At 34.8% G+C, this 14,472-nt stretch overlaps 1 pseudogene; it reads left to right on the top strand.

The window, feature by feature from the left end:
- Positions 1 to 1,134: 1,134 nt before the first annotated feature.
- On the top strand, positions 1,135 to 1,922 carry LOC109263619 (anaphase-promoting complex subunit 16-like; annotated as a pseudogene).
- The last annotated feature ends 12,550 nt before the right edge of the window (positions 1,923 to 14,472 follow it).

The following is a 14,472-nucleotide window of genomic DNA, read 5'->3' as shown; positions in this document are numbered from 1 at the left end:
GTGCTAGATGGGAATTTTAAAGTTTGGGGTTGTTATGTCATCAGCTCAGGAGATGCAGAACTGAGAGAGATGTTATGAAACCTCCAATCCAACTCCCTTGTTTTCATGTTTTTGAGGGAATGAAGAACAGGACAGAGAAAAACTAGAGACATTCCCCTAGGTCACACAGAAAGGCAAGTTGCTAATTACATGACAGTTGCTCATATGGTTTAATTGTTTTTATGACAACCCTTAAATCCTGTTTCTCCCTCCTTCTTCACTGCATTTCCTTTTTCTTTGGAGACTGTCACGATCAGGGTAAAATACTGAGGTAATCACAGACCCATTGTGATTGCTATCCAGGGTCCAGCATTCATATATTATTTACTGCTGAGTTCTAGCCTGTAAAACACCTGTTCTCCTAATTTTTCTCTGGAATGAACACAAGTATGCATATGAGTATGCATATACCTGACCCACTCCTGGCTGTGGGCTCATATTTCCAATGCGCTGTAACTGCACTGCTTTCCCTTCCCAAGAAAGAACAATTGACTATAATAGTGACATTCTTTATAGGGAAAATCTTAAGTATTCTAAAAAATTTTTATTCATTAAATCATTCACATATTTTCATAGTTTAAGCTATTTCTAGCCACATCTCCAAACTGATTGTGACTATGGTCACTAATATTCCCAATGAGAAATGTTGCTTTGTGAAGTCACTTTGTTTGATTTAATCCTTTGCATGATCTTATGTGGTAGTTACTAATTTTATCTCCATTTTATACATGAGAAACCTGAAGCTCAGAGAAGTTAAGTAACTTGCCCAAAGTCCCACTGGCCAGTGGAGGAAAAGTCAGCATCCTAACCCTGATGTCACTGACTCAAAAGCACATAACCTTTCTCCTATGCTATGGTGCTTTCTTTAAGAATTGAGTCTCCACTTAAAAACTGAGAACAAACTGAGGGTAGATGGGGGGTGGGAGGGAGGGGAGGGTGGGTGATGGGTATTGAGGAGGGCACCTTTTGGGATGAGCACTGGGTTTTGTATGGAAACCAATTTGACAATAAATTTGATATTAAAAAAAATTAAAACAAAACATAACAAAATGAAAGAATTGAGTCTCCAGTCCTCTTAAACGCTGCCTGCGCTGCAGCTCTGGCTGCCCCTGGGGGCAGGGCTGTAGGGGAAAGTGCCGCATCCTTTGAGCGAAGTGAGAATTCTGCTAGAGAGGAAATGGCTGCCTCTTCATCATCCTCCTCAGCTGCTGGGGTTGTTGGAAGTTCTGTCACTGGATCTGGTGTCAGTGTCTCAGACCTTGCCCCACCACGGAAAGCCCTTTTCACCTACCCCAAGGGAGCTGGAGAGATGTTAGAAGATGGCTCTGAGAGATTCCTCTGCAAAATCTGTTTTCAGTTACCAAGTGACATCTGTGCTTAAACAGGTGAAAGATGATCAGCAAGTTGCTCAGATGAAAAAATTAGCTGGTTTGGTAGAAGAGCTGGAGGCAGATGAGTGGTGGTTTAAACCCATCGAGCAGCTGCTGGTGTTCACATCCTCTTCAGATTGACCTTGCCCGGATGGCCACCTCTGGTGCACAGCCAGTGCCCAGGGAGGGACTTTTCTTGCAGCTTACACAGCCACCCAGAGATGCACAGCTCCACTGTGGAATTGTCTGATACACATCCATGCTTGGTTTCTCTGTATCTATCTGCAAGCAACAAATACTTAAATGTGTGATCATGCAGGGAAAAGTTTTGTTTATTCAGAAAAAGTATTGAGAATCAGATTAATACAACCAGCATCAGGTTTAAAAGATATTTATAAAACTTTACAAGCCAGGTAGGACACATGCCAGAATTGGCCAACTGAATGACGTCACTCCTGTCATTCATGCAGTGCCTGGAGTCCTCACCAGTCAAATCCAAGATCAGGATCTGGAATTACAAAACACAGCATTTCTGACCTAAAACAGTTCTTTGCAGATGAATGTGATTTAAACTCAGGACCTGTCCAAATGAGGAATTTTAAAATGTTCATTTTTTTCCTTCTATTTTTAGACATCTAATTCTATAGATTCCAATTTTTTCTAACCTCTTCTAGATACATGCCAAATGCTGGCAAAAATACTTACTTTTTGAATGTTGAAGCACTTGTAAAAATAAATCTGTGAGCAAAATCCTTTTAAACAAAGAAATCCCGAGTTCATTTTATTGGTGGGCTCAAGCAATTCTGTAGCAAATAAATCCTTTGAAAGAGTTAAAAAAAAATTGAGTCTCAAATACATCCTTCTTTCATAAATACCAAGTGTTAGGTGGGTGATTCCATGCTTAGTTGGAGTAAGAACACCTAGAGAAATGTAGCTTCTGTCCTGTCCTCTCTACTATGTTTCATCCCTCTTCTTAGAATGATTTTTCATTACCTTTTCAATTTAAAATGTATATAAAAGCAAATGCATGTGTTCTTCTCTCTTTCTTTCATAAACAGTAGTGTAATACACTACTATGTATTTTTCCCCGTTTTGCTTTTTTACTTAGCCATACTTTCTGGAAATGACTACAAGGACATGCACAGACATACTCTCTATTCCTTTTACAGCTCCATAGCACTCTACTCAATGCATGTACTGTACTTCATTTAGCCAGCTCCATTGGATTGATAGTTGGGTTACTTTTGGTCTTATTTTGTTATAAACACTATTTCAAAGAATAGATAGCCTTATGTATTATTGTATTGTTTTTGTATACATCTTTTTTTGTCATGCATTGTTAGGATAGATTCATAGAAGTAGTTGGTATTGCTAAGAAGGTAAATGCACATATAATTTTGCTACATGTTGTTAAATTCTACTCTGTAATAGTTGTATTAATTTACCACCCCAATCAGCAATTCAAGAGCACCTTTCCTTCACAGTGTTGCTGCCAATAATGTTCATCAAATTTGAATTTTTATCAAACTGATAAGTGGGAAAAAATGTAACAGTGCAGTTTTAAGTTGTGTTTTTCTTATTATGAATAAATTTGGGTATTTTTCCATATGGTTAAAAGCTATTTATTTGTGTCTCTTTTTTTGGGCAATATTTATTCATTTCCATTGTTTGTCTTTTTTTTTTCAGTTTTTAAGGGCTCTTTATTTTTACGAATATCGATTTTTTTTCTGTGATAGATATTACAAATATTTTTCTCAGTTTGTCATTTGTCTTTTGGCATTTTGATTTTGTTACCATAAAACTATTTGCCATAAAATTTCCATTATAGTCAATTTCCACTTACCAAGAAATAGTACAGAGTAACCAATCTGAGAAATAATTGTGATTAAAAGCATTATTAATATACTGTGAATTTTTGGAAATGTGTAGTTACTATGAATCAATGAAGATAGCCACAAATAAGAAGCCAGGTCTTTGCAAGAAAAAAAAAACCTAACAATATGTAAGGGTACAAGAAATATATGAACAAATAGGGGAAATATAGTATTTTTGGATAAAAATATTCAGTAGTAAAGGTGTCATTTTACCTACCAGATATATAGGAACTATCAAATCCAAAGATGCAAAAATAATTTAAAAATGAAAAAAAGTAAACAGGGACTCAAAAAATGTGTAGAACAGTACCAAATTACTAACATATGTGCAATTGGAATCTTAGAATCAGAAGAGAGTAAGATTGAGCCAGGAAAAAAAAAATCAAAATTCAGAATATGATGCCTGAAAACTTTGTAAATTTTATGAAAAAAAAATCCCTCAAAACCCTGATTTACAGATCCAAGGAACTCAACCAAACACCAAACAGAATATATATATGTAATTATAATAGCTATATTTTAAAGAAAACCATACCTGTGCACACGATAGCCAAATTGCTAAAAACTGAAGATAAAGAAAAAAAGCATATACAAAAAAGACATTATTTAAAGGAAAACAGGATAAGAAGGACATCCTTAAAATGTTGAAAGAAAAATAAATTATTCACCTAAAATCCTATGTTAAGTAATAATAAGCTTTAAAATCAAGGATAAAATAAAAACATTTTCAGATAAATGAAAACAGAGAAAATTCCTTGATGGCAGATATCCTTAAAATAGACAATGGGCAATGAATAAAGTTTACAAATCCAAACATTAGTTACTTGAATAGATTAATAAAATGGATAAACCCCCTAACAAAAGTAGTCAATAATAAAGAGAATACAAATTACCAAAATAAAAAATGTAAGAGGGATTATCACTACAGATAATATAAGTCTTAAAAGGGGAGTATGATAATCACATTTCTGACAATTAATACAACAACTTTGATAAAATAGATAAATTCCTTGAAAAACAAAATTTACCAAAATGAACTCAAGAAGAAATACAAAATATGAATAACTTCTTATCCATTAAGGAAATTAAAATTTTAATTAAAAAACTTCCCACAAAGAAGATTACAAGCTTATATGGTTTTACTGATAATGTTAACACACATTCAAGAAAAAATAAATATCAATAGTACATAAATTTTTACAAAAAATTGAGGAGGAGGGAACATTTCTCCGTTACTTTTATGAGGCCAGAATAACACTGACAACAAAACTCACAAAGACAATACCAAAAAAATGATGTTACAGACCAATAACTCTCATAGAACAAATTCTCAACAATATTAGTAAATAAAATCCAACAATATATAAATGAGGGTAATACCACACGATTAAGTCAGGTTTATCCCAGATATTCAAGATTGCTTCATTGTTCAAAACTCAGTGTAACTCACTACATTAGGAAAGTAAAGGAGGGGCAACTGGGTGGCTTAGTTGGTTAAGTGCCCGACTCTTGATCTCAGCTCAGCCTTGATATCAGGGACATGAGTTCAAGCCCTGCATTGGACTCCATGCCAGGTGTGGAGCCTACTTAAAAAAAAAAGAAAAGAGGGCCGCCTGGGTGGCTCAGTCAGTTAAGCGTCTGACTTCGGCCCAGGTCATGATCTCACAGTTCGTGGGTTTGAGCCCCACATCAGGCTCCGTGCTGACAGCTCAGGGCCTAGAGCCTACTTCTGATTCTATGTCTCCCTCTCTCTCTGCCCCATCCCCACTCATGCTCTGTCTCTCTCTCTCTCTCTCAAAAATGAATAAATGTTAAAAAAAAATTAAAAGAAAAGAAAGGAAAAACATGATCTTAGCAGATTCAAAAAAAGCATTTGACAAAATTTAAAACCAGTGTGTAGTAAAAATTCTCAGTAATAGGAATAAAAGAAAACTGCCTCATGTTGATAAAAGGCATTTGTGAAAATCCTGCAAAAAATTTCATACTTAATGGTGACGCTCTGAATTCTTTCTCCCTAAGATCAGGAACATTGAGAGGATGCCCTCTTTGCCCTCTCTCACTATTTTCATTTAATATTTTACTAGCTATTCTAGCCACCGGAGTAGGCAAGATAAATAAATAAAAGACATACAAATTGGAAGGGAAGAAATAAAACTATTTATTTACAGACAGCATAAATGGCTAAATAGAAAATCCCGAGGGCACTAAGAAACTGTTAGAACAATAACTGAATTTGCAATAATAATAAATGGATTTTAGAATATACCATATACAAAATTTCAGTATAGAACATTTCTATATTTCTAACATTATATTTCTATATACTTGCAACAAAAAATGGAAAATAAAAATTTTAAACACTAAAATTTATTATAATATAAAAATAACCATAGAATACCTAGACATACATTTAACAAATTATGTAAAGGACCTGTACATTGAAAACTACAAAGTGTTGCTAAAAGAAACTAAAGATTATGTAAATCATTGGGAAGATCTACTATATTCATGGACTGAAAGAATGATTTATGTTAAAATATATATTCTTCCCAAGTTTATCTAGAAACACAAAGCAATCCCAGTAAAAATTTCAGCAGAATTTTGTTTTGTTTTGTTTTGGAAATTGGCAAGTTAATTCTAAAAATTACATAGAAATGCAAATGATTGAGAATAGCCAGTGTAATTTTAAAAGAAAGTTGGAGGAATTATATTAACTATTTTAAGATTTACCATGAAGCTATGATTATCAGAGTATAGAATTATGTGTCTTGTAATGGACATATAAGTCAATGAAACAGAATAGGAGTACAAAAATAGAGCTGCATGCACGCACACACACACACACACACACACACACACGTACACACACACACACACTGATTTCTGACAAAGACTCAGAAGTTACAGAATTCTAACAAGAATGGATTTCACAGACATTTGGGCAAACATGCCATTTTATGAACTTATAGAATAGGCAAGTCTAGTCTTGATAAAAATCACATCAACTCTTTTCAGGAGTAAGTAATAGTTGTAAGAGATTGACTACAAAAGGATATGAAGATCATTGTTTGGGGGAAGTAAATGTTCTTGAAAAAATGTTTTTTTTAATGTTTATTTATTTTTAAGAGACAGAGAGTGTGTGTGTGAGCAGGGAAGGGGCAGAGATAGAGAGAGACACAGAATCTGAAGCAGGCTCCAAGCTCTGAGCTGTCAGCACAGAATCCAACCCAGGGCTCAAACCCAGGAACCAGGAGATCATGACCTGAGCCAAAGTCTGATGCTTAACCTACTGAGCCACCCTGGCATCCCTGGGGGAAGTAAATGTTCTATAGTTTGATTGGTATGGTGTTTACAAGTTCGTATACAGTTGTCAAATGTCAGCAGCCCGTGCCCTTAAATTTTGACATTATTTTTATTGTATGTGTATATACCTCAATAAATTTTATTTTAAAAACATCTTTCATATAACTGTTACCTCCCAGTAATGAATGTGTATTGTAATCTTGTTTAGAATGGTAAAAAATATTGGAAATAAATTAATCCAACAACGGAGAAAGAGTTAACCTATAGCCACAAATGATTGGAGATGGGAATAATTAAAATTACTATAACTGAGCAAAAATATTTACTCATTAGTTTGTAACTACTATTGTGAACCATAACAACCAGTAGACATATACTGTGTGCTTGTTATTCTACATTTGCTTCCTTCACTCTCATTTTCTATCTTTCAATTCTCTACTTGTTGCCCTGCGTGGCTGAGGCATAGGGCCAGCATTGCCCAGATTCCCTTGTTAGCTAGATAAACTTGTTCAGTTTAGCCAGTGAAAGCCATCAACAGAACATTGGGATGAAAAAGGAAGACAAGATATAAGTATTTCTTTACCATTTCTTCCTTGCTTTGTTTCAGGGTTCTGGCAGTGGCTTTGGCGCCCAAGACCATAGCTTTGTCTGTTGGGCAACCTCTCTTCTATGACTCCAGCTCTTATTGGGCTCCAATAACATTATCTAGTCCTTTATTTCCAAGTTTTGGATGGTAATAGCTTCCTGCTCTGCTATCTCCGGGTACTTTAACATCCTTTATTGTTTTTATTGACTGCCCACACCTCTGTAAATAGTCTCTTTATTAAGGTCTGTTGAATTGCTCCATCTCAATAAAATTCTGTTTCCCACTAAGATAGATCTACCCTGGTCTTTCTGCAATATTTCTAATTGCATATAACAGTTTTACCTTACTAATGTCAAAGCAACCAAGATAAAATTAGGTAACACATCTGAAAGCAGACTTTTCAGTTGCTACCATTTGACCATTTTCCATCAAGCAATTTGTATAGACTAGCTTTAGACATTTTACTTTACTCTTTGTGAGGATATCTTTAAAATGATAACTGTATATCAAATATTAAATGGAATTTAACCTAATCATCCAAGTATATTTCATACAGCTTTGACCTGTTTTAATTGTGTCATTGACTTTTCTATGATTTCTTTCTCTTCTTTTACCAGGTGTAGTAGAGAAGTCAGATTTCTGGTCCAGGAATCTCTGTAGATTTATGTACTTAGCATTTAGCACTTTCATAAAATTCAGGCTGGGTAGCTTGACAAGTACACCAGTATTTTTATTTATGAGGCATAAATATGCTACCTCTAGCTTAGTCAGATTTCCTGAAGCCTTTCTTAAATGATTTTCTGCTGCTAAAACCTCTTGTGCTCAGTACACAATTGATTTAGATATTGTTAAACCATTAAATTGCCAGCTTTCTCTTCTCCTTTCTTTGCTGAATAACACAGCTATGTGTTTGTTGTTCTCTTTTAGCTCTGAGCTAAAATTCAGAAGAAAGCAGTGCTAAGAATTGTGATTAGTGATTCCAGGTGAAATGGCTGCTAATGTCAAACATTTCTTCCTTGACTAGGAAAGATGAGAAGTCAATCTTTTTTAATATGATCATCCTAATGGTGCTACTCTGGGTAATGAAAGATTTTAATTTATTTGGAATCAGACCATATACTAAGATTAGCAGGAACCAGATATTTTTCCAGGACAGAACCTTAGAGTAATCTTGGTCCAGAAACATTATTACCTGCACAGATGCTGACAACACAGTCAAAGCTGCTTTTCATTTATGAAAATCAGAATCAATTTAGTACTAAATCAGGAGCCCATGAAGGCGTTACTTCAAGCGGCGATTTCTTTGATTAGCTATAACTTCAGTTTTGTGACTGTGGGAAGTGATTATCTTTGCTCGTGGAAGACAAATTCCTACTGCAAAAGGACAAGAAATCTATCCCCCTTTTGACTATGACACCAATCAGTTCTAATGTGAACTATAATTCTTCAGTGCCCTGTAATTTTCCTAAAAGCTTCCAGATTGGAAAATGCTGTTCAAACTGACAGCTTCTTTCTCTCTTTATGTACTTGCACAGCAGGTGGATGTAGAAGTGACAGAAATGTGTCCTGTTTCATTACTTAATCTTTTTGATGGATATCATGCTATCTCTTTATTGTGCAACTGGAGAAAGGGCTTCTTTGCTGTCATGGTTACAATATGTCATTGCTGGAATTTTAAACTGAGACACGATGTAGTTGATGAGAGTTTTTATGCAACCTCTAATATTGTCCCTGTCATTGATATCTCTGCAGAAGAAAGTCTTTGTCTGTTCTGAAGTATATAATCCAGTTTTCTTAGTGATTATGAAGTCTTTGGATGACCAAGAGAAGTATAAAATTCAGTAGTTAAAGAATGAAATTGTCTTTATTGGTTCTCTTCAGCAAATACCACATTTTTGTGTTATTCTTCAGAAAATATTAACTATTTCAGTAAATATTTCCCTGGGGGCTTAATTGATACCCAATTATCATTATTTTAAACCCTAATATTCTTTATAAAAATGTAGCATTTGCTGAAATAATGCATCTTATGTACTGTTAACCTGTTTATCCTCTCAGTTTTTATATAACAATATTTCTTAAATAACAGTTACTTTCTCTACTTATTATCTAGAGTTCAACAACATTTATCTACATGGGGTCTGTACACAGGTGTTTAACAAATTTAAAAATACAGTAAAATTTGATATTATTAGTCTGTTTATGTGAAAACATTTGAATTAATTCATCTGGAAGCATAAATTCAGCCAAAATTATATTGAAGTATTTCTGAAAAGTTAAGCTTATCCCATCACCTGTGACTTAGTATTCAGCATCTATAAACTCTTTAGTATTCAGCATCATGTCCCTTTGAAACTGATTGCATTAACCCAATTTTTAAAAGGGAGGAATGAGTCAGAAAGATGTTAGCAAGTTTTAGGTTTAAGTATGTGTTTTTATTTTTAATTTAAATTTTCACTGTAATTATTGTGGTGTTTTTTGAAATGTGTACTTATTTATTTGGAGAGAGAGTGAGAGAGAGAGAGAGATCATGAGTGGGATTGGGGCAGAGAAAGAGGAGAGAGAGAATTCCAAGCCAACATGGGGCTTGATCCCACGAACACTGAAATTATGACCTGAGCCAAGATCAAGAGTCAGACACTCAATGGACTCAGCCACTCAGGTGCCCCTATAATTATTGTAGTGTTTTATTTTGAAAAGTGAAGTTTCTGAGAGGAAAAAGTAATATAAACTCAGTTACAACCATTGTTCCTTTGCAAATGGACTATATATCTGTTTTATGATAAGCGTATTACAACATTGAGAATTTATGTTTTGCTTGAGCCACATGAAACATGATTTAACAAACAATATTGTTTTGGTGATATGTAAACAATTTCTAAATTTAAGTGTATATATTTATATTTCTTCTTCTAAAATGGTAAATGTTTCCAGATAATCATTTATACTTCAATTTTTAGTTGTTAAAGGCAATGCTATATATATTTTTTCTGGTGCTTTAAGACACCTTATTTGTGTGAAATATGTGTCCTCACCAACCTAGGTAGTCACTGCATGATTCAGGGTAGTTTCAGAGGGTCCTGCACACCTTTTGCCGTCGGCTGCTCTCTCACTGTAGCTTACTGCCTGCTGCCCAGGGAAACAAAAGCTGGCAGTCCAAGCCCCATTTCCCTTGATGTTAGGTTTATATGTGTATTTGGAATAGTGAGATATGCCAGTCACAGTTTTGACTGCTTTGGACAACTTCCTTCTGTTTCTTGTGGAAGGGTGGATAAAGGGAGGGTAGGGAAGGAAGCATTTTCTCAACAACTTTCATAAGCTTCAAAATAAACCACTTCTGCCATCTCTCTTTAATAGATTGCTTGTAAGGATAACCAGTGAGCCAGGTTCTGATGTATAGATCATTCCAGAACAGGTTGTGTGTGTGTGTGTGTGTGTGTGTGTGTAATAAACTCCATAAGATATTATCATAACAGGTTTATGTGGCTAATTTTCATTTATTTTATCCACCTAGTTACAGTTTTCTTTATTTTGCATTTATCCTAAATTTGTAAGACTTATCTAGGACTGTGTCCTTCTATGTGGAGACTATTCTTTATTATTTCCTTGGTAGTTTTGCTGGTGGTAAATTATCTATTTTTTTTTAGCCTGAGGATATCACTTTAGTTTAAATTTGGATGATATTTTCAATAGCATAGAAATCAATTCTTTTTCTTTCAGTCCATTGAAAATATCACTGTATATTGTTTTATGAGAAGTCATCTCTTATACTGATTATTACTCATTTGAATATAGTATCTATTTCCCTCTATCTGCTTTTAAGATTGCTCTTTATATTTGGCTGTCTGAAATTTTACCATGATATGTATAGGTGTGGATTTGTCTGTATTTTTCATGCTTGGGCTTCTTAAATCTGTGGATGATGTCTTTGAACAGTTTTGGAAAATTCACAGCCATTATCTTTTTAAGTATTGTGGCTTCTGCCACATCTGAGAAAGGAAATAAATGCATGTTTGCTCTTTTCACTGTATTATCTATCTCTCTTCCTCCCTCTCTTGTTTCTGCTGGTTCATATGCATTTTTTCCTCTCTCTGTGTTATCACTGGTTGCATTATCATTGCCTGGTTATCACTGATTGCGTTCCAGACACTTTATTTGAAAAATTCCTTGAATAAATAACTTGAGGCTTAGCTAATATTATGTTCCAATCAAAATTATTTTTGTTGGCTTCTGTTGTGCACCTGTGGGCACTGTAAACTCTTGCCTAGTATTACCTTAATCCAATTTCAGAATTTATCCAACTTGATCACTTGACATTGGGCCATAGTCCATATAGGGGAGAGTTTATCTCTGGTTCTTCTTACTTCTATGATTAAGCCATTTGGGGTCCCAACCCAAAAAATCTTGTACCAGATTTGTATCTGGTACAAATACAGGATTGTACCAGATTCCCCAGTTGTTGGGGACACTGCTTTTTTTCTGTACTCCAAGCTAAATAAGTCTGACTGAGCAGCCTCTTTAGGAATCAACAGATGCCCCTGAGAAGCAGTTCCAAATGCTTATGTCTCTGTTTTCCCACCTTCTCCAAAATCTTGGCCTGGGGATTTTTCAATATTTTCATATCTTTATGACACTAACATGTAATTTTTTAAATTTGTGTTCATTTTTTTAAAATGTCATCTGAGTGAGTGCTGCTCTGAATTATCTGGCTTTCCATTACTGCAAGTGGAAGGCTCGTTGTCTTTTTAATTTTCATATAGATCTTACTGCTCACATCAACTAATACAGATAATATAGAGATAATATACAATTGTGTTTCTCTACACTTGTTTCACTGTGGAAACATTTGTTTCCCCACTGACACTAAGCTTTTTGCAAGCAAGGGCTATTTTATGTATTTTTCCATATACACCCCTGTACCACCATTCACCCCATATCCCACATTCTAACTCAGACTGAAAAATAAATAAACACAATTATATCTTTACTAGCTTGATATAATAAATGCCTGAGTCAATTAACACAGGAAGAAATTGCTTTTACTTTCATTTAAAATAAATTATTATGGTAGAGGTTAATTAAGTTTAAGATAGCAATGCTCTTCTGTTATTTATTACTGCTATTTTTATTATTGCTCTTTCTTAGGTGTTTCATACAGTGTAATCACTATCTTCTCTTGCCCTTTATCCGTACTACATCTTTCTGGCATCTTCTCTTGATGAATCATTCATATTGCCCACATTGCCTATTCTGTGTATGTTTCTTTTCAGGGGGCCTACAATTATGCCCCTGGCAGAGCTAGAAAGCCCAACTCCTGGTTACCTCTTAAGCAGTGGCCATTGCTCATTGGACCTCAGGACACCTAAGGACACCTGGAACAAATTCAGCCAATCGGATGCTTTCTTCAGAGAGTTAGGAATTAGGTTCTAATCCATTTTCTTAAGTTGTGGAATTGAAAAAAATGACATGAATAGTACTGAAGTAGCCATGTCTATAGTAGACATAAAAAAAGTCAATCTGCAGAGAAGGAGTGAGAAAAATGGGACAGATACCAAGAATTAAGCAAAGAGAGGCCATGCCACACCTTTTCACTTTCGGAGCTTGAGCTTGTTTTTGTTAGCTGTGATACCTAACTGCACAAGTCATTGTGAAATAATGCTTCTATTAAATCTCCTCACCCCTGCCTTTTTTTTTTTTTTTTTTTGCAACGGCTAATACAGGTGAGTTCTGTTCCTTGTAATCTAAATAATTTTTCACCAGGGCAAGACCAATTCATGATATTACATTTTGAACACTGGTTTATTTTTATCTCTATCTTGTATGAATAACTGGTAGTTTATTACATCTCCCAATTTTATTTGAGATCTAAAGTAATTGGAATTACATACATAGAAAACCACTTTATAAGTTCCTGTAACATAGTAGGTTAGAGTACTTAATGAATAAGTGAATACTTTGAACTAGGGAGAAAAATAAAATCCTTGATTAACAACTCATTGGGTTTTAGGAAATCTTTACAAGACATATGCTATTATGTGATCTTTTTTCTAAGGTAAACTTTCAGATAGAGGCCCCAAATGAGGCAATAAAATGACTTTGAAAAACTCCCAGGAAAAGAAGCATCATAAATCTATCCAATCCTTGATTCATGTTGCATTGTTTATAATTAACCACACAAGGAACTAACCCACAGAGACCATAATGGAATTATCTTTCTGAAAGAACCCTTTCAGAATGACCCACTGAGAGATTTTAGAAATCTCTCTATAGGCAAGTTTTCCTAAGACTTGTGAAATGTACTAAAGAAAATAGCACAATACTGGGAGATTTTATTTTAAGTGGGTACAGAATAAATCAGCTGTGCTTAAAAAACCGTTTCTTAGAAATGATAGGACTCATGCAGCAACCTTTAATGCCTATAAAAAAGCTGAAAATTCTGTGCTTTTAACTAGCAATTTCAGAAAAAGCTTCCTTTTTCCTTGTTTACTTGTAAAACCAATGGTAATTAAGCATCAATAGGCAGGGGCAATTCAACTTCAGGGTTTTTTAATTTTTTTTTTTTTTTTTTTTTTTTGAGAGAGAGAATGCTCTTGCATGCAAGGTGGTGGGAAGAGAGAGAGGAAGAGAGAATCCTAAGCAGGCTCCTCCTTGTCAGCGCAGAGCCTGACATGGGACTTGTGGGGCTTGATCTCAGGACCCTGGGATCATGACCTGAGCCTAAATCAAGAGTCGGACACTTAACTGACTTGAGTCACTCAGGTGCCCTGCAACTTCAGAGTTTTTAATAAGTAAAAATTTACACGGATACAGTCCCTTCTTGAATTTGCAGAAGCATGTTTGCAGAGTTTAACATCCACTTTGGAAGACAAAGCATAAACACATGAAAAAAATAAGAAGAAAGGCAGCATTTATTATGCATTTAAGATCACATACTCCTATGAGAAATTCTAAACTGCACCCGGTGGATTGAGAACACAAGTGCTAATCATATGTAAGACTAAGATCATGAACAGCTGTGGGAGAAGACGATCATTGTAACCTGGAAGCTTTACAAAGGAAGATGTCCTCTGGTAAGAGGCATTAGGAATTAGGTCAGGTGTGTTTCCCTCTGCAGATACAATATAAGTAAATACTTTAACCATTTTTGTAAATTAAAAATAATGGCAAATAAGCACAAAGTATCAGTGGATTTCAAAAAACTATAAATTGGGAAAACGAATTTCCAGGATGGAAATAGACTGTGGAAGAAATGCTCTGAAGTATTTGAGTGTTAATCATAGAAAGTATGTTGCCTGCTGCA

This window comes from Panthera pardus, unplaced genomic scaffold (genome assembly GCF_024362965.1).
Source record: "Panthera pardus isolate Hobbes unplaced genomic scaffold, ASM2436296v1 HiC_scaffold_8, whole genome shotgun sequence".
Taxonomy (NCBI): domain Eukaryota; kingdom Metazoa; phylum Chordata; class Mammalia; order Carnivora; family Felidae; genus Panthera; species Panthera pardus.
The sequence above is the reverse complement of the archived record's forward strand: the minus strand, read 5'-3'. Positions and strand labels throughout refer to the sequence as shown.